Source organism: Protopterus annectens, chromosome 4.part0 (genome assembly GCF_019279795.1).
Source record: "Protopterus annectens isolate FY-2018-M chromosome 4.part0, PAN1.0, whole genome shotgun sequence".
Classification (NCBI taxonomy): Eukaryota; Metazoa; Chordata; order Ceratodontiformes; family Protopteridae; genus Protopterus; species Protopterus annectens.
The window spans coordinates 1,804,874,824-1,804,896,306 of NC_056733.1; positions in this window are offsets into that span (position 1 = coordinate 1,804,874,824).

Genomic DNA, 21,483 nt, shown 5'->3' on the forward strand with positions numbered 1-21,483 from the left:
ACTCAATAACCCTGCCCCAATTAGGATAATTCATATCAAAGGCAAACAACTTCCATGGTTATCAAAAGAAACAATTCTACTACTTAAGCTAAGGAACAAAGCCTGGATTCTTTCTGAATAACAGAAGTAATGTCAATCTTACCTCCTACCAACAACTTAGCAGTCAAGCCAAAAAACAAATTAAACAAGACAAAAAAATTACTTCCAATCATGTCAACTAAAATACCAAAAAAAAAAAAAAATCCCCAAAAATTCTGAAAGAATCAACCTCCTTCATAACCCTGGAAAACCCACTACCCCACTCCCAACAACTACCAATACTATTTAATGTATAGCCACTCAATTCAATTCCCCTTTTATTACCTCAATAACCTCATCACTGAACAAAACTCCTAATTCTTCTCTTTCCTTACTCACTCCCACCAACCTAAATTCTACCTTCTTCAGTCTCAAACCCATTCAAACTGGTTACATAAAAAATCTACTAACTAAATTAAAACCTTGTACACTCACCACTGATCAGCTACTTGGTGATTTTCTAAAACTAGCTGCCATGTCTATCACTTACCCTATATCTATTCTAATCAACTGTTCTATCTCTGAGCAGTATGTACCATTCGTTTGGAAAATATCCCATGTCCCTACATAAAGGTGGCTCCTCAACTGATGTATCCAACTATAGACCTACAGCCATTCTCTCACCTCTAGCCAAAATATTAGAAAAGTATATATACAAACAAATATTAGACTATTTCCTGAAGAACAACCTATTATCTAATAAACAGCATGGCTTTTGACCCAGACATAGTACTAATACAGCCCTATTAAGTTTTACTAATGCCATAAATCACCTCAAAAACAAAAAACAGCTTGTCTCTGCCACTTTCTTTGATATGTCAAAAGCCTTTGACACTGTATCTCATCAAATACTTCTTAATAAACTGGCTTCCTACAGCTTCAGCCCTGAATACCTAAGTTGGTTTCATAGCTATGTCTCTAACCAAATCCAAGCCACATTATGGGAGAATAAACTCCCCTCAGCTTCCCATCTCTGTACAAGTCCCACAAGGATCTATCCTTGGCCTACTACTTTTCATTATTTTTACTACTAATGACCTAAGCTCCGCCGCTAAACCTGCCTCAATCCTACAATACGCTGATGATGCCTCCCTCATCTGCTCTGCCCCCACTATCAATGAACTTCAAGAAAAAAACTCAGGTTGCCCTCCAAAATATTGAAAACTATGTAGCAGTACATCAATTCATACTAAACCCCAATAAACCCAAGCTTATGGTCTTTTGCAATATCGCAATATCAGATAACCAACCACCTCTCAATTTTTTCCTCCAATGGCACTAAAATAGAACCCGTCAAACAAACAAAACTTCTTGGTGTCACTACTGACAATGGACTGAAGTTTGACAAACATATAGCACTTACAATTAAAAAAGTCCATGTAAAACCTGATTCTCTCTACAAGGCCAAATCCTATCTCAGCAATTATGCCAGACTTGCAACAGCTAGAACTAACCTTATATCTTCCATACTTTATTGTTCTCAAATATTTACTAGCCTTCACAAATCAGATTTAAATAACCTCGAATCTTGCTATAACAAAATAGCCACATTCTCTTCAAACCATCCTCAAAGATCAAACCATTGCACTGCCCTTTACTATCTTAACTGGTTAGAACTCCCTAACTTACTAATGCTAAATCAATTATTAATTGCCCATACAGTGATGTATAAACCTGACAGATCCAGCTTTCTCTGATCTTGTTTAACCTTAAGTCAGCTGAAAAAGTGTTGCTTAAAGTTATCAAAACCCATAACTCGCATGCAGACTCCTTATATTGCCACAAAATTTCCAAATACTGGAATTCTCTTCCCCAGCATATTCTATCCATCACTGATACACATAACTTAATACAGGCCCAAAAATAATACTTTTCAAATTATTGGCTATGATCCTGTTCACCCCCAGACTAACCTATTCTTACCATCCTTTATTATCTACCTACAATAATCTCACTTAGCCTCATGCCCTCTTGGCAAGGAGACATCCACCTTCCTTTGATACTCACGTTTTCATTTAGTCTTTTATATAAACATATACAAAAAAATTGTAAAATTGTTTTAATTTTCTTATTTAATTATGACTATGTATTTTCTTATTCAGTGTTGATTGTTTATGATATATTGTATGCAACTAGTTGAACCCCTTTTTGCTTTGTGATGGTACTCACTCACATTCTTGTGCTAAATGTGTAACTGTCTAACTTCTTTGGAACTTTTCTCCACGGGTCTCCACTGAAAACAGGCCACTGGCCCAGTGGGACACTACCCAGTAATCAGGTGTAAATAAATAAATAAATAAATAAATAAATACATTTGGGCCCTTACCCTTCATTATTATTTAGCTTTTATCCCTGATTATAGCATTAAGTGTTTGAGATGTATTATTTTTTTATTTAATCAGGTGAGGTATACACTTCTAAGCCGCTGTAACTCTGTTTCTTGCCTTAAGAGATTGAGAGGTATTATTTTTTAATTTAATCAGGTGAGGTATACACTTCTAAGCTGCTGTAACTCTGTTTCTTGCCTTAAGAGGTTGAGAGGTATTATTTTTGTCAGAATCAGCTGAAGTATGTACAGCAAAGTGGCTAGACCTGCTGTGTGGGAATAGGGGTTATCTGTAGATAAAAGGGTTATGGTTACTTATATCTTGCAGACAGGGGCTTTGCATAAGTAGAGTAACAATGAGAGGTGCATGCATATTGTAGGTAAGGGAGGGAGTTGAAAGATTAGGGAAAGGACAACGGCTGTTTGTGGATGAAAGTACCTTACCATTTTGTTTTTGTTTTGTTTTTTTTTTTTTTCAGTTTAAACAGTCTAATATTGCAGGACTAGAATATATTTGAGTGGAAAAAACTGATGTGCTTTGATTATTGGTGTTTCTGAGAAGCAAACTAGAAATTAATTGTAATGTCCTTAATTATTATTTATGTTTACACCAATCAAATATCTGAGGAGTGCAAAATCAACAATGGGGCTATAGTTAGGGTCTCTCTGTGGATGTAAATGTTTTACTCTGCCATTATGATCGACTAGGAGTTAACAGGACTTCAATGCATTTGTCTAAAGTAAGTTAGAATACTTTACTCTGGCCATTTTGTGCCACAATCAAACACTTAAGGTGTACACAGTAAGGTGGCTGTAAGGTGGCTGTACTTAATGGATATGGACATTAGTAGAATACAATGACAGCAGTATGAGTGATATTTTATTGTTAAAATGTTCTAAATAGGTACATTTGTAGTTACTGGAGAGTTAATTATGGAAAAATGTTCAAGGCTACTCTCATTTAATACAAACACGTGCACAAAGCTTGTTTTATTAAACAATAAATATAATTTAAAATTACCTGTTAGGTGTGTATCCATTTAAAAGAATCTGGAAGTGGAATCCAAAAAAAAATATGCATTTTGTATAGTCCAAAAAAGTGTTAGGTCTTTGGTTTGAAAATTGCCCAGATCCTAAGTGCACATAATCCACTACTGAGTATGTCATAGTATCTACTATTGACAGACATTCGTATGTTTGGCAGAGCAGTGGCTCTGAAACTTTATTTTAAACCCAAAATTTCAGATACAGAGAATTCTGCCTTGCCAAAGATTCCCCAGCATAAGAAAAAAAGTACTTTCTTTCCACCAATACCAGCTCATGTTAACTGCTTTATAAAAACCTGTGAGCAAGATTTATATAATTATTTCTATGAAGGTAAAAGGAAATGTGCCTATTTCAATATGTCAGATAAAGAGAAAAAATCTTTACATTATCTTATGAATGATCCCTCATTAATGCTGAGACCTGCTGATAAGGGAGGGGGCATTGTATTATTCGACACAGAGCAATATGTACACCTCATGTCTACCATGTTAAATGATGATTCCACTTATTCCATGATAGATCAAGTGAGATTGTTGAAAATTATTAATCATGTTCATGACACACTGTATGATTTACTTATGTGTCGACAGATCACTAAAGAATTGTATGATTTTTTCTATAATGAGTATCCACACACACCTGTGATTAAAGGACTACCTAAGATGCATAAAAATATCCTCCCTCCCCCATTACGACCCATCGTATCAGGTAGTAAATGGTCCACTGAGAATATTTCCGTTTATTTAGAAGATACACTAAGGCCTATCATATCTGAAATCCCAACTATTTTAAAGGACACCTATGAACTCATAGAATTTATAGATTGTATGGACACTGAGTTAGTAAAAGACCAGCATTTGTTAATTACTATGGATGTTCAGAGTCTTTTTACCTGTATACCTAATGAAGAAGGCATACAATCAGTAAGGGAATTACTGCAGATATTTCCATCTTTTGATAGAAACCAGGAAATACTCATATGCCAATTATTAGAATTGGTATTATACAATAATGTATTTGGCTTCAGGGGGTGCCTATTCCTACAAGAGTCAGGAGTGGCTATGGGCACCCCCTGTGCCAATACATACGCCAATTTGGTTATGTACCAGTGGGAGAGACAATTTGTATTTAATCATCAGTGGTTTGGTAGAGTCCTACTATACAGGCATTTTGTGGACGATATTTTAATAATTTGGGATGGCACTTTGGAAGAATTTAATTCATTCAAGGAATACCTTGAGTCAACAACAGATTTTTTAAGATTTACTGTTGAAGCATCCTATGATTCGGTGGACTTTTTAGATGTTACTTTAGATATTAGAGGGGGTAGATTGATACCCAAACTCCATAGAAAGGCATGCTGGAAAAACACCATTCTGCGGTTTGACAGCATGCACCCACGTCACACTTTTAGTGGTATAGTTAAGAGCCAGTTCCATAGAATCTTGAGACTATGTAAAGATAAAACTGACTTGACTCTAGAAGCTGATAAATTGGAAAAGATCTTCATTGATAGGGGCTATGGCAAGGATCTTATCCAGTATACTAGAGAGCAGGTTCTGGGAGATGCTTCACCACTCAACAGGGAAGCTAGAATAGGAGCTTATGCAGGTACCTGTATCAAGAAGTATCCTAAGGAAACAACTGAAAGGTTGCACTTTTTAACTACTTATACTAATGACTTTCTCTATGTAAGAGAAATTATTTTAAATAACTGGAAAATTTTGACCATAGATCCACCAACCTTAAAACTTATAGGTAAAAGGCCATTGTTTACATATAGAAACAACAGAAGTCTAAAAAGACTTCTGTGTGATAGACTACCTGCTGAATTGTTAGCAAGTCAAACACAGCATACTAGATATGGTACTTACCCTTGCAATCATTGTAACTACTGCAAATTTATCTCCAGGGAACAGTTGTTTATACATCCTACTATTAATTTTTCCTTTGCACCCAAGTTTGAGGCCACCTGTGAAACAACAGGTTTAATATATTTAGCAACATGCAAATCCTGCTCTGCTTTTTACATTGGTCTCACTAAGAGAAAATTAAAAAACAGAATCTACAACCACCAATACGATATTAAAAATAAGAATGAATTAAATGCATTGGCTAGACATGTTATATCTCATCCTAATCATTCCTTTGTATTTAGGGTGCTACAGGTTGTAGAACAGAGTAGAAGAGGTGGAGACTTTATGAGCCTCCTAGAAACAAAAGAATTACATTGGATCTTTAAGCTCAGGGGGCATCATCCCCCAGGTTTAAACATATATGTTTCCCTGAGGTCTCATCTTGCTTCACGTAGATAATGTTTGTTATGGTTCATGATTAAGTTTAAGGTTGAGTCCATATTTTTATAGATTATATAGATTTTTATAGATACATATTCTTCTGCATAAATATTTAGTCATATATATACATTTATACACTTTATACGTACATATTTTTTATGCACATATATATACACATTTATCTTAGTTTTACATATATCCTTGATAAGTAAGTTCATATTGGCTTTAATTGTGCCACTTATATGTATTCATTAGATTGATTATTTATGTATGGTTTAATATATTTGATTAGATAGCAAGATATGTATGTTTTTTGCATATTCTGTAAATATTGAAACTGTTTAGAGAGGAATTTTTACTATCATTTCATGAAGTTATATAACTATTGAATTTATTTGATATTGTATCTATTTGTTTTATTGTTCAATAGAATCGACTTAGCATCATCTAGTTTTATAGATACTTATTTATTCATTGACTTCATTAGTTTATTTGAATGAGTATATATATTTTTATATTTATTTTTATATTTATAGTAGCAAGTAGGCACTATGTTTCACTTTATATTTATATTAATAGTATTATTCATACATAAATTCATGTATAGGTTTTATACCTTTTCTATACATGATTGTCTATATTTTGGATAGTTTTAAACTATACATAAATGCACTTTAAGGTTCCCAAGCAGTTAAAAAAGATTGTATTATTTATTTTTTATAGTATGACACTGCATTTTATATCAGGAATCGTATATTTTGTAAGCTGTTTCTTTAAAAGACCTGTTTTCTGATTGCTCAATTGTTTAATTAATTACTTGATTGAGTTTAATTATGTGGGTATTCAACTATATAAGTTGGCAGCATTTGACTTGATGTTATGGTCCGAGGAAGCCTATCTCCGAATACACGAAAGCGCTTACCGTTTGTTTATTAAAGAATATTATATATTTTATTTCGTGGTGAGTCCGAAGTTTTCTGTTACTGTGTCATAGTATCACAAAGCAGGCTGAAAACAAGCAGTAAAACTAGATTTATGACTATCATGTTTCAAAATAAATTAAATTCAGGACTGCAAGCACTGTTCATTTCTAGATTGAACTGTATTTTATAATGAAGTGATGAATTGTCAGCATTAAAAGCAGTGAAATTAATAGGAGATGCAGTTTATATTAAATTCTGTCAAATGAGTTTATGAAAGTGAAAAGGGAAACAAGAATTCTGGCAGAGTGAAGGAACAATACACAATCCCATCTTTGTTAGTTGCAGAAAATCTGTTTCACAGGCTTCAAGTACTGGTTAAGTGAGATCTAGGCTACAAGCTATGGAAGTATCAAATAGCAACATCTGACTTGAGAAACGCCATATAAACTGAGGATCACATCAAAGTGATTCTGAAATAATCACACCATGAGCTGGTCGCTTAATGTTTGGATTCAGATGTAGGGGCATATGATGGCTTCTAGATTTAATGTTTTTTTTTTTTTTTAAAGCAATTTGCTGGAAATGACATTCCTCAAAAAAAGGCTGATTACACGGTTCCAAATCATATAAAACAGCTAATTTGCATTCCTTATTTCATGTATCAAGAAAGTCAATTTGGGGATTGTCTGTTCCATACAGATTTCTGTGGGGTCAAGTACCTGGAATTAAATGATGTTGAATTTTAGCAGGTTGTTTTGGAAGCTCTAACAATGAATATATAAAATGCATGATAAGCATATAATTCACTTGTGACAGCTCTGTTTTACTAGATGTTAATGTTTAATTAATATATAAACTGAGCAAATTTCAGGAAATGTTCATGCTACTGCTGGTGGCTAGACTCTAACCCCCCCCCCCCCCAACCAGTGAAAAGGAAAGGCAAAGGATTAATTGTTTTTGTTATTTTTACTTACTTTCTGTGTGGCCAGTTTTGATGATTAAAGTCTAATCATTAGATAGTGGACTACGGAACTCTTTGCATAATAGTATGTGTGTGCAGAGTGCCAGGAATGTCCACTTTTAGATTAAAAATAATGAAATTGTCTTACTTCATTAAAACAGGTTAGTGGCACAACAGATCTTCCTGCCTTTAATAAAAAGTGGCTCACGGATTTGTGCTGTGAAGTAGTGAGGAGTTGGGTCTATTGGCACAGGTAGCCTCAGGTGACTGAGTCTCTGAGACAGTCTGATTAAAAGTGAAAGAAGGAAGGGATTCAGAATAGGTGTGAGTGTGGGACTAAGCTTATTTAGCACTTTATTTGACAGTTATTTAGGATGGCAAGGATTTTATTTCATACCTCAACTGTCCCTAATTTAGGTTCATAGGTTCATAGGAGTGCACTAGGCTAGTGGCCCTGTAGCCTTTACAAGCATAGCCCAAAATATTCCCTGGCAACATGCCACCTGACGTTATTTCCCAGGGTCTCTGTCCAGCAGGGCCACTGAAATGATCCCCAGGGTGACTTTTCTATTTCCCATCCACTCGTCAAGATTTCTCTTGAAGAGGGCCAGTGAGGTGCTCTGCTTGATGTGTAAGAGAAGTCTATTCCAGAGCATGGGCAGTCTCTGGGTTAGGAACCTGTGCTCCAGCAAGTTCTGTTGTTTTAGGTAATAAGGTTGAGGTCTCTGTAGCATGTGGCAAGGAGGGATTGGGATTTCTTTAAATGTAGCATATCTAACAGTGCCGGGTCTGGCATGGCTTTATAGATTAAGCAAAGATTGCCTCTAGGTAGGTGATATGATACTGAGAAAAGCTGGAGTTTTTTTTAGTCTTTCTGCACAGGGCAGGTGTCTAAGGCCTAGGATCCACTTTGCGAGATATTTTTGTGGTCTTTCTACTTGTTGCATATGTCTAGTGAGGTACATGCCAAAAGGGGCATTGTACGATAATTGGTCTAATAAGGGAAGAGTAGAGAGAGACAATGACCTCTTTCTTCCTGGATGCAAAACCCTTTGAAATGAGTTGTGCCACATAGAAGGATTTTTATGACCACAGTGGCAATGTGATTGTCAAAGTAGAGGTAGGTTGCTATCCACTTGTGTTCCCAGATCTCTTATAACACCTTCAGCGTTCAGTGGCCTACCATTGATATGGTAGTTCATGGGTACTGTGTTCTTTCCAAAGGGAATGACTATGCATTTTTTGGCATTGAGCTTAAGGCCATGGTTATGACACCAGTCATTGGTCTCCGTGAGGCCTTTCTGTAGAATGTCACCATCATTTGGAGAGCTAATAATGGCTCCTAGCTTGCAATTGTCTGCTAACTTGATCAGCCAGAGTATCTTGGCTTTGGCCTGGACTTCAGAAAAGTAGAATGCCAAACAGGAGAGGACCCAGGACTGATCCCTTTGGGACTCCACTCATGACTGGTTGGTGGTCTGACTTGGAGTCCGCTATTTTCATAGTGTGGGTTCTGTCAACAAGCCAGTTTGCAACCCATCTTGTGACAAAGGGGTTGATGCCTAGTTTAATTAATTTATCTATGATTCCTGAGTGAGAAATTGTATCGAAGGCCTTGGCCAGATTGAGGTAGGCTGTGTGAACCTTCCCTTCATCCACAGCTCTGTTACAGACTCAAAGAAATCTATCAGGTTAAGCAGACATGATCTACCCTTCACAAATCCATACTGTGTGGGGTCTACAGTCTAGAGATTCCCTATGTCCCTATTTATTAGGTCCATGATGATGCACTCTATAGCCTTACATAACAGACTCATCAAGCTAATGAGGCGGTAGTTTCCAGGGTCTGTAGTCGCACCCCCTTTGTGGAGTGGGATGACTGTAGCAGTGCACCATTTAGTGGGGACAAAGCCTGAAGTAAGGCTATGATTAAACAGGACACACAAGTGTGGTGTCAATTAATTTTGCAATTCATGTAGAACACAGCCAGGGATATTGTCAGGTCTCATGGAAGCTGTATTCTTGGACTTGGACAGTGCAATTTTTAACCTGAACAGCTGTAATATTGGGTACAAGGCATTCCTCAGGTATTGTGATTGGCCCTTTAGGGGGTGAGAGGGGGGTAAAGATGGCATTGAATCTGTCGGCCAGTATATTGGCAATGTCTGTTTGCTCAGTATAGGAGTTACCATTGTGTAATAGCTCAGAGCAGATCTGAGCATTGCTTTGTAAGTTTTTGACATAGCTATAGAAGGTCTTGTGGTTGTCTTTAGTATCTGACGCAATTCAGGTTTTGATGAGGAATCTCAACTTTTTGTTAGGCTAACAAGGGAGTTTTTCCAGTCTTGGGACTTCATCTTGTTCTGCAACAGTTTCTTCCTTCTATTGTAGAGTTTGTTTATGGCAGAGGACCACTAGATTGGCTTCCTCTTTTTGGAGGAGAGTGTCTTTTTTCTATTGGGAATGGCCCATTCCATGCATTTGTGTACATGTTCGTACAGTGCATTGGAGTATGATTCAGCAGTCCTGTATTTATTCTCCATTTGCATGGGGGTTGCGAAGTTAGTCACCTCAGTTTTTAGAAGCCCAAAGTTACCTTTGGAAAAGTTTTTCATGGTGGTTACCTTTCAGGGGGTGTGGGTACGATTTCGATATCCATGGTGACTAGCTTGTTGTCAGATCTGACCAGGGAGGAGTTGACAATTGGTGTTGAGCAATGGTCGCCCATATTAATAATCATATTAAAAATAACCAGATCGAGGATGTTGCTATCCCTAGTGGGGGTAAGAATGAGCTGGTCCAATGAACTGGAATTAATGAATTCCAGAAAATGTTGAGCAAGTGAGTTGGTACTTGAATAGTTTTCCCAGTTAATGGAGGGGTAGTTAAAGTCACCCAGTATGAGTGTGTTGGGTTGGATCTTAATATTTTCTAGAGTGTTTAGAAATGTGGAGTGGGAGTCTTGGGACATGGTGGGGATAACCTGGATTGCAGTCTTACCCAGTGTTAGTTGTACCTGGAGTATCTCTGATGCATTATGTTGAGCTACTAGCCTGGAGGTATGCATCTCCTTGATGAATATGGAGACACCACCACCTTTAGGGCTTTGGTCCACATTTTGGGGCTGAAAGGTGTGGTATGAGTTATAGCCTGGTAGCGCAGTAGTGCTTTCACGTGCCTTGAAATAGGTCTCCGTTACGGCACATATGTCAATGTTCTCCATTTTAAGGAGCGCTTCAAACAAGTGCATCTTGAGATTTATACTTCTAGCACTGAGTAACATAACCCTTAGATTACATTTGCTTGTAGCTGTTATGGTGGTATTTTGGTCTTCTGGACATTGCCTAAAAAGGCACTATAGGAGTGGCAAGAACCTTGGCCAGTATACAGAATCTCAGGGGTGACAGATGCACTCTGTCTCTGGCAAAGCATTGAGGTCTGTCCATCATTTCATCCCAGGCAGACAGATACTGGATCCCCTTAGAATGACACCAGAAACGTAGCCAATTATTATAGTCAATCATTTTTTGCTTGTACTGTGGTATCATTCTGGGTGATGGTAATTTCACAGAATGTCAATGATTTTCTTTACATGTTGGTCTGTTCCTTATAATGTTGGTGCTTGGAAGAGGAATGTACTCACTAAAAATGACAGGCATTTGAGTTTTAGACTTATACATTATAAAATCATACTGGTACAAACCTTGTTGTTCTAGAAACTTTGTAAAGTATATAAAATAAGAATCATGTCTATAATTTTGATACTTTGCCTCCCCCCCATTACATTTAAGCTTTCTCCTTGATTCTTAATCTAAGAGGTTGAGAGGTATGGGGGGAATAATTTATATAATGTATTCTGACAACACTTGTTGTTGTGTCTTTTGGCTTTTCCCGGTTAGGGGTCACCACAGCAGAACTCCGGTCCACTAATGATTAGTAGTTGATTTTTATGTGCCAAGTTATCAGCCCTGACGCACAACCTTTAACAAAGGTATGCCCATTCACACATGTCTCCTCGCAGAAGACGCTTTAGCTGAGACTCGAACCGGAGAGTGTCTTACTGTGAGGCAACAACGCTACCTCAGCACCACCACCGTGGGTATAATGTACTCTGACAACACTGAGGTAAGAAAATATATTCCTGTTTGGCAATCAAAGTTTCATTGTATAAAGTCATGCAAGTGGCTGCAATTAATGTTTTTGTGTGTGTGTGTGTGTGTGTGTGTGTGTGTGTGTGTGTGTGTGTGTGTGTGTGTGTGTGTGTGTGTGTGTGTGTATTATACATGCGTAGTGGGGCATAGATGCTCTCAACGGTCTTAGATTTTGTGGAAAGTTTCTGATTTTGTCTCATAATTTGGTCTGATCCTCATAACATTTGTGTTTTTTTTTTTCAAGAAAATCAGTAAGGACTGCTGCCAGTAAATAGTAACATACACATGAGTTTCAGTCTTAACAGCCTTCAGAAAAAACATGCTAATGCAACAGCTTTCTAAATAAAGGGCAATATTTGTCATTATTGCCCTACCCTACCCTACCCATAAATCCCTCCTATTTGCCACAATAAACGCCCAAAGATTATGCAATAAGTTAGCTAATGTCCATGCCTGGCTATCTTACAATCAACCAGACATTCTCTCTATCTCTTAAACATGGTTAAAAGCTCATATAAAAGACCCTGAACTCACTCCCCCAAACTATAGTATTTTAAGAAAGGACAGAACCCAGAATAAAAAAGGTGGTGGAGCAACATTACTTTACTCATCTTCCCTAACAGTTACCCCCTATACTAAAGCTATACTTCAATTTGCTACAGCTGATGTAACCTTGGCCCTCCTAAAGATTAATAACAAGAAAAGCATATGCATAGCCACCCTATACATTCCCCCAGGAAATAATATTCCCATTCTTGAGGATAATTTTTTCCTGAATCTCATCTTACATACAAAACGGGACTATAATCCTTGGTGATGTTAATATCAACTGGGCTTCCATAAACTCCCCCACAAACTCTCAGAATATAAACCTATATAACTTCACCCAACTAATCAATTCCCCCACTAGACCAACAAACGATGGTACTTCCGGCAGTATTTGAGACTGGATACTAGTTTCCCACCCCCATATTATCACTGACAGCGGTACCTTACCAGAGTCTCTTAGTGGCCATCTCCCTACCTTTGCACGTCATACCCCTTCATCCTTTCATCTACATCATAATATTATCTCAGTCCGTTGTTTGAAAAGCTTCAATGCTCAAACCTTCTCTAACGCTTTAAAACTCATGAACTGGAACCCTCTAAAAAATCTTCCTCTGGACAATGCTGCTACTTACTTCAATACCTCCTTTCTTAACCTCCTTAACAGCTTCTCCCCCCCTCAGATCTGAAAGGGTCAAATCCAAAACTACTCCATGGCTTTCAAAAGAAAGTATCTCCCTCATGCATCTCCATGATAAACTATGGAAATGATACCAAAAACATAAAACTCCCAATTTCTTAGCCAAATACAAACAACTCTGTAATAGAGTAAAACACAAATTTCCAAAGACTGAAATTCCTGTTACTCAGTACTACAAAATGATCATAAATCAAATCCCAAGAAATTCTGGAACAGCATCTCTACCTTACTCCATCCAAGAAAAAAGGAGAACCCCTGCCCAGATCCTAACTCGTCTGATCTATCCTTGGCTACAGATTTTAACTCTTTCTTTATAGATTCAATAGTCAAACTCATCAAATCTTTCACTGGTAATGTAACAGGCCAGACCCCATCTCCTTCCACAACCCCAACCCTTTCCAGCTCCACCTTTACTCATCACCTCCATTTCTCTTTTAAACCTATTCCTGTTAGCACCATAAAAAAACTCCTGCAAAAATTGAAACCTTGTTCATCTGCCTCATCTAACTTTCTCAAACTAGCCACTGATGGCATTGCCTTTCCCATCCTTATCCTAATTAACCGTTCCATCCAAGAAGCCTGTGTACCCCTCCACTGGAAACAAACCGTCATTATCCCCCTCCATAAGGGAGGCAACAATACTGAAATCTCTAATTTCCGTCCTACAGCCATCTTATCGCCCATCTCTAAGAGTCTTGAAAAATGCATCCACCTACAGCTCCTACCCTATCTCTTAGATAATCAACTGCTTACCTCTGCACAACATGGTTTTAGACCAGGACACAGCACCACCACTGCCCTCCTCTCTTTTCTAGAAACCGTTAATCATGCTCGTGACTCTGGCAGCATTGTATCTACCCTTCTTTTAGACTTATCCAAAGCCTTTGTTACTTTATCTCATACCCTTTTCTTGTCTAAACTTTCTCAGCTTAATCTTTCCTCCTCCTCCATCAGCTGGTTTTCCAGCTACATTTCAAATAGACACCACACTCTTACAGGCATCCCACAAGGTTCCATACTTGGCCCCCTACTGTTCAAATCTTCATCAATGACTTTCATCACTGTATTCCAAATGCTAAGCTAATCCAATATGCTGATGACCACCATAATCTGTTCTGCTACATCCATACCCATGCTCTTGAAACTTACTCAAGATGCCTTCTCTTGTACGGAGGCATAGATGCTGAATAATCACCTTGCCCTCAACCCTTCAAAATCCAAAATTATGATATTTACCCCTTCTAAATCTTTCAAAATAGATTTATTTATTTATTTATTTTACATTTGTTAACCGGGCTAGTCTAGCTGGATATATGTCCATTTTCAGTAGAGGCCCGGGGAGAAAAGCTCCACACATAAATCAATACAAAGAGACATATTAATAAAAAATTTAAGTACAATAAGAATATACATTTAGTAATAAGAACAACAAATACATAAGGCACACACAAAAATACACTAGGTCAGTAGAAGCATCACAATTAAAATGCTAACGATAAGTAATTAGTTTCAACAATTCGTCGGGGAGAAAAAAAAAGTATAAGAAGAGATTAGAAGGGATTATAGTAGTAATACAAGAAAGGAGAAGAGTGTGAAACAATAGTCTAGTAGGGAGAAGAAGTAAGAAGATGGAAAATAGGGCAGGGAGAGAAAAAGAGGAGTGAGTCGGAGCATAAAAAGGAGAGAAACAGGGCAAGAGAAAAAGTAGGTAAATTCCTAGCTAGTAAGCACAGTGTATAATTAAAGTAGAGTAAGGGGGAATGAAGAAGGTTAGTCAGGAGTCCTACAAGAACAAAGCCAGTGATTTTGGAAGTACAATTTGATTTTTTGTTTGAAGAGTGGTAAGGAAGTGATTAGAGTAATATCTGTGGGTAGCAGATTCCATGTCCTACCTACAGTATTAGTGAAAAGAGAGTCACCAGCTAAGTTATGGGACTTTACAGATTTGGTCATGAGTTTAGAAGAAGATTGAAGGGAGGTAAGATTGTTATAAGGGATTAAAAGTTGAGAAAGTATAGGGGTAATATCAGGTTGATAAAGTATCTTGTGGGCAATAGTAAGTTGTGAGATCATAAGACAGTTTTGTAGCTCTAGCCACTAGGAGTTTCAGGTTATGACAGTGATGGGTTCTGAAAGGGTTACCGGTGGCAAAGCAGGCAATGCTATTGTAACAAGTTGCTAGTTTATTTAGGTTAGCCTTCTTAAGGTTAGTGAAGATAGGTGAGGCGTAAAAGAGAGTAGATATCAGATGGGAGTGGGCGATAGTAGCTCTGGTAGATGGTGTAAGAAATGGTTTAATACGGTATAAAGATCCTATTTTTTTGTTAACTGCTTTGATGATGTTATTGATGTGTTGATCGAAAGTGAGATTGTTATCAATGGTTATTCCTAGCAGTTTAGTTGTCGAGTCAGGAGAGATAACAGTAGTGTCATTTGACAAGATGTTGAAGTTTAATGGGGAGGCTTGAGTGGTAGGAGTGAAAAGGAGAAGTTTAGTTTTTTTTAGCATCGAGAAGGAGGTACCATCTAGTAAACCAAGTTTCTACTGTATTGAAGGTAGTTAGAGAGAGTAGCTCTGAAGAGGTAGATGCTGAACAAATAATAGTGGAGTCGTCAGCGTATTGGATGCAGGTAGCTTGAGGGATTACGGTGTTAAGATCGTTTATGTAAAGGGAGAAGAGAAGTGGCCCAAGAATGGAGCCCTGTGGGACTCCAATAGAAACAGGCAATAAGAAAGAGATATGATTGTCCTAAAGAACGGCTTGTTGTCTGTTGTTTAGATAAGAAGTAAACCATTTAATAGCCAGGTTATCAAATGAGAGGGATACAAGGATGTTAATATGAGAAGAGTGGTTCACCATGTCAAAAGCTTTAGAGAGGTCAATAAATAGAGCAGAGGAGAAAAGATTGGAGTTACGATAGTTGTTGATGGTATCAACAAAGGAAAGGAGGGCAGTGGAGGTGCTATGGTGAGGTCTAAAGCCATGTTGACAGTTAGCTATAATGTTGTGTAAAGAGAGATACTGTAAAAGTTGCTGATGAATACATTTCTCCATAATCTTAGCTAAAGGTGAGAGAAGAGCAATAGGTCTAAAGTTAGAGTATTCAATAGAGTTACCACCTTTGTGTAGTGGGATAATGTGAGAGACTTTCCATATATCAGGTATGGTTCCCTCTTGGATAGTCCTATTTATGAGTATGGTTATTGGGTATGCAATCTGTTTAGCAGCCTTTTGAAGAAAGAGAGAAGGGAGCTTGTCAGCAGAGGGGGTGCAAATTTCAGTTTGAGAATAAGTTTGTAGATGAAAGAGGTAGAGATGGGATGAAGAGAGAAGTTGTGGGGGGAGTCAACTAGGTTATTTGGAGGGTAAAAGTCATTGGTGTTCAGTTGTCTAGCAAGAGATTGAATGGTTTCTATAAAAAAGGAGTTAAAAGCGTTTGCAGTATGGTTGGGGGTATCTGGGTCTGCGTTTAGAGGGGAGGGAGTTTTTGCTGTTCCAGGTGAAAGGAGTTTGTTGATTGAAGACCAGAATTGTTTGGGTTTATTAAAATGGGTTTCTTGAAGTTCACAGTAGTAGTTTTTTTTGTCAGAGATTATAGCTTTTTTTGTAAGATTTCTAAGTTGGCGAAAATGAAGAAAATCAGAGCTGATTCTATGGTATCTCCATTTGGCCCAAACTTTATTTTTAGTATGAATTAATTTCTTTGTTTCCTTTGAGAGCCATGGGGCTGTATTAGACTTCATTCTAATAGAGCGTTCAGGGGCATGTTTATCCAAAATGGAAAGGAAGGTCGAGTTAAAGAATGAAACTGCTTCATTAAGAGAAAGTGATTTCAAGAGGTTCCAGTTGCATGTTTTGAGATCATTTTGAAATAAGTCACTTTTAAAGTGTTTGGTCGAGCGTATTATTCTTATGTTAGGGAGGTTTTGATAGTCAGTCTTTTCTCTAGAGATATAAGTTAGGCAGTGGTCACTGAGGTCATCAGGCATAGTTCCTACTTTGTATGTGATATTGACTTTGTTTATGAGTATCCAGTCTAAGATACTCCGTTTCTTACTTGGTTTATTAAGCCTTGTTGTAGTGGTAATGGACTGAGTAAAACCATGTAGGTTTATATGACAGGAGGGATTTTCACTATTAATAGTATTCCAGTCTATATTAAAATCACCCAGAATTATAGTTTCTTGGGGGTAGTTAGTGGAAACCCAACTGAGAAAGTCTTCTAAGATAGGTATATTGTTGCCTGGTGGTATATACATACAGATGATGTAAAGGGCTTTTTGTGCATTTAATTGGAGTTTAGTGATGATGGCTTCAGCTCTAACATCCTGGGTTGGACAGGCTGGGAGGGTGGAGATGCTAAGATGGTTCTTAAATAGAATTGCCACTCCACCACCCTTACGTTTAGAATGATCAAACCTATGTAAATTATAGCCTTGGGGTATAATCTCAGTGTCTTTGGTGGCTGGCTTTAGCCAAGTCTCTGAGAGGCAGAGAATATCAAAGTGGTGAGCATCTAAGAGGGCATGTAAGTAGGGTACTTTGTTGTTTACACTTCGTATGTTTAGATGTCCTATGAGTAGGGTGTTATTGAAGTTAGGCCTAGATACTTGAGGGGAGGGATATATAGGGCCAGGGTTGGGGTGAATGTCACCGTCTTGTAAGGTAGGAGTATTAGGTCTGGATGTGAAGTTGCTTTTAAGAAGGGTTAGTTGTTTCATTTTTTTATCAGAGGGTAAGGCATAGGTGAGGTGAGAGTGCCTATGGAATTTAGGAAAGGTGATAGCTAGGGGTGGAAGTAGAATTTAAGAATAAGGTAGGAGAAGTGTGGATAATAGATGTATGTTTATTTGTATAGTCTGGCTGGTTTTTAAGTGGGTGTTCGATGAAGGTAAGAAGGTAAGTTGAGTAAAGGGAGGTAGAGAGTAATGCTAAGAATATCAACATAGTAGGTAAGTAAGGAGTCATATTTACAAAAAATGAGGTAAGGGTAGTTATAAAGTAATGGTAGAAGAAAGGGTAGAAGAGGTGGAGTTATAGGTATAAGGCAAAAAAAAAGAAGGAATGAATAGTAGGAGGAGCTGTAGGGGTATAAAAGGAGATACAAAGTAAAGGGATAGATGTAGAGAGTGGAAGTTTATGGGAAGAATGTTAACTGAGGAACAGGAGAGAAGCTAGTAATAGGAGAGGAGGTTAGTTTAGCAGTAGAGGAAGGAGGGAGGAGGAAAGAGTCTATGTAAAGGGGAGGGGTTAGGTTTTAGCGGGAAAAAACAGGATAGGTGGATAGGGTAAGGGGGTGTGACTAGGGAAGTATAAGGGTAGGACCCCTGGGGGTGGGTGGGAATTGGGGGTAGGGAGGGGAGCGGAGTGAGCCCGCAGGGCGAACGGAGCGGGATGCACAGAGTCCAGAGTGGAAGGAAAAGGTATCAGGAAAAGCTAGTTGATACAAGGTCTGAGATAGGTAGCATAAGGAGTGGGTCACAGAGAACTACAAAGAAAGAAAGGGATAGGAGTGAGAAAGGTGTAAATAGGAAGAATAAGGTAGGGGAGTAAAGCAGTACTGTAAGTCTAGATGTGGACAGAGTAACACCTAGTGGGCAAAGAGCAGAGGTACAGTGAAGAGTCACAGAGGTTCTGGGGCAGAAAAACGTACACTACAGGGAGGGAGAGTACAAGCTAAGTAAAACGCTAAGGTAAGGGAGAGGAAGGTTAAAACAGAGTAAGGGGGTGGAGGGGCTGCTGCTGGCAAGCTTAGTTGGGAGCAAACAGAAGCTTCACAGGGTAAAAATGGGCATAAACTACAATCCATTAAGTAGACATACTTTCTTGATATCTTGAGGTAGTAGGTTGTAGCAGAATGCAAAGGTCCAGTGTTTTCCAAGGGTGATAGGCAGGAAGTACCCTAGCAGAGCAGTAGAAGATTTCAACCCAGGCAAACAGACACTGGGTAAGGCAGGATAATTAGCTGGTACAGGAGAAAAAGTGAGAGAGAATACAATAGTGTTAAAGTAAATAAAAATACAGTGTTGGTAATACAGTGCAGTAACCAAATACACAAATACAGTAATCAAATACACTGCTTCATCATATAACACATTAAAAACAGTGTCAGTCAGGCAAAAATAAGTGTTTAGGCAAAGCACATTACATAGATACACAGTTTTAAAAGTTTTCTACAAGCTATATCATCTGCATGTCCACAATAGGAAAAATGCAGCAGTTTGGTTAAAAACGCAAGGTATACCATTTAATAAAATCGCAAGGTATTCCATTTAAAGGGAAAGGGAAGACCTAAGGCAAGCAAATAATCGATAATGTAGAGCAGAGAAGAGTGCCGAGTGTAGGGAGGCCCTGAAGTGAGTATGACCTGAGCCCAGGCTGCACGTGTAAGGCCACTTCCAAAACCTACACGCAGTTCCCATAAATGGCAGGGCAGAGTACAGAGAAGTTTACACAAAGGTAAACCATGAAATGAAGGTTAAAATAATCGTAGCAAAGAACAATAGGGATAAAAGTCGCCCAAATAATCCCCAGAAGTGTCTGTATGGGGTCCAGGAGGCACTGAGTAGCCTAGTATTAGTCGCTAAACAATGCGCTAAACACTTCCCAATAATACCAGTATAAGGTCTAGGCGAAACTAAGTAGCCTTGACTAAGTCGCACAACAGTATAAAATTGAAAACAGTATAAGGTTAAACAATGAGCATCTGACCATCTAACTCTTCAAGGGCACAGCAAAACTCTGCGTATTACTGTTGGATATACATGAAATAAGGCTGACACGCTGTCGCTAAATAGTTTACACAGTTTGTAAGTTACGACCAGCTAGGCAGCGCTGTCGTTGAGGAACAGTGCAAATCACAGCAACAAACAGCAGTATGATAACAGCGTCGGTAACATTTGATTAGGAGTATACCTTTAGGCAAAGTTGTTCAACACTTGCTATGCACCTTCAACTAATGAGGTAAACAGCAGCCGCTTAAAAGGCAACATCCAAAATAATAGCGATCAACATAGATGGTCAGTTGGGAAGCACAGTACAGACATAGTGAAGTTAAACAAACGCAAACACATTCGCGACTACAGGGAAGTCAGCGAACGCAAACTACAGCAAGAAAGTCATACACATTTACTAGGAAGATTCCAAGGAATAATACAAAGTAACATATACAGTTAAATAAAACACCTACTGCAGCTAGGAGAGCACAGCCACGGACGCACAGCAGCAGCGAGGTAGGCTAAGTTAAAGATGGCGCCCTGGGGATAAGGAGGGACTATAAAACCTCACATAGGAAGTACCTGGGAGGGGGAGGAGTAGGGAATAGGTGGAAGCAAGGTAAGGAGTGGAAGGGGTGTATTCAATCGAAAATAGATAAGCTCTCTTTTTCCATAACTAGCCAAAACCCGACCCCAGTTGAAATAGTTCCCCACTCAAAGCTTCTAGGAGTCATTATTTAAGATTAACTAAAGTACAATGTCCACATACAAACTAATATTAAGAAAACACATCAAAAACTGAACATGTTATACTGCCATGGTCGTTATCTCACTTCTTCGACCAAACACACCCTCTCTACCACTTACCTTATTCCCTCTCTTATGTATGGTGCCCCTCTTCTACCAACCTTCAATACTCACTAAAGTCTAAGCTTGCTTCCTGCTATAATAAAATCTCTAAGTTTGCTACTGGATCCAAATCCTCCTCCCACCACTGCAAGGCTCTCCACTCCTTGAATTGGTTGGAACTTCCTAACTATCTCTCCTATATTCAGCTCTCTATTGCCCATAAACTCATCTTCAAACCTTTACATTTTCCTACACTTTCCTCCACCCTCAAAATGCATCAGCCTAACAGACTTCTTAGGTCCAACAACCAAAACCTTCTAGCAGTATATAAGCAAATATGAACCACAGGAACACTTCTATTATCTATCTCTCTAGCACGACTTTGGAATTCCCTTTCCCCACAAATGAAAATCATCAACAATCTTTCCTCCTTTAAAAAACAGTTTCACTCATAACTTTCTTCTAGCTAGTAATGCTCCTGTTCTCATCCCACCTGACTGCATCGATTACATTCCTACTCTACATCACCCTGCTTCATCCTAACTCTCATTTCTGCTGCATATTTCACTTCTTCCTCTGTTGCCTCTTACTCATCCCAAATAACATGGAATTGTAAGATCCTTTCCTCCTCAACACCTGCTCTTAATTCTTACATAATTATGCTCCATTAATGCAGACTCCTATATAGTTTTACTATTTCATGTCCTGTCATTTTTTTTCTCAGTATATTATATACTTGTTGCTTTCACACTTTATACTAGGTATAAGTAACAACCTGCTTTGATTTACACTGTTAAATATATACATAACTCATGTTTATATCTTTAGTATACAATGTCCTTGTTCCTTTCACACTTTAAACTAGGTAAAAGTGACAAACTGCTTTT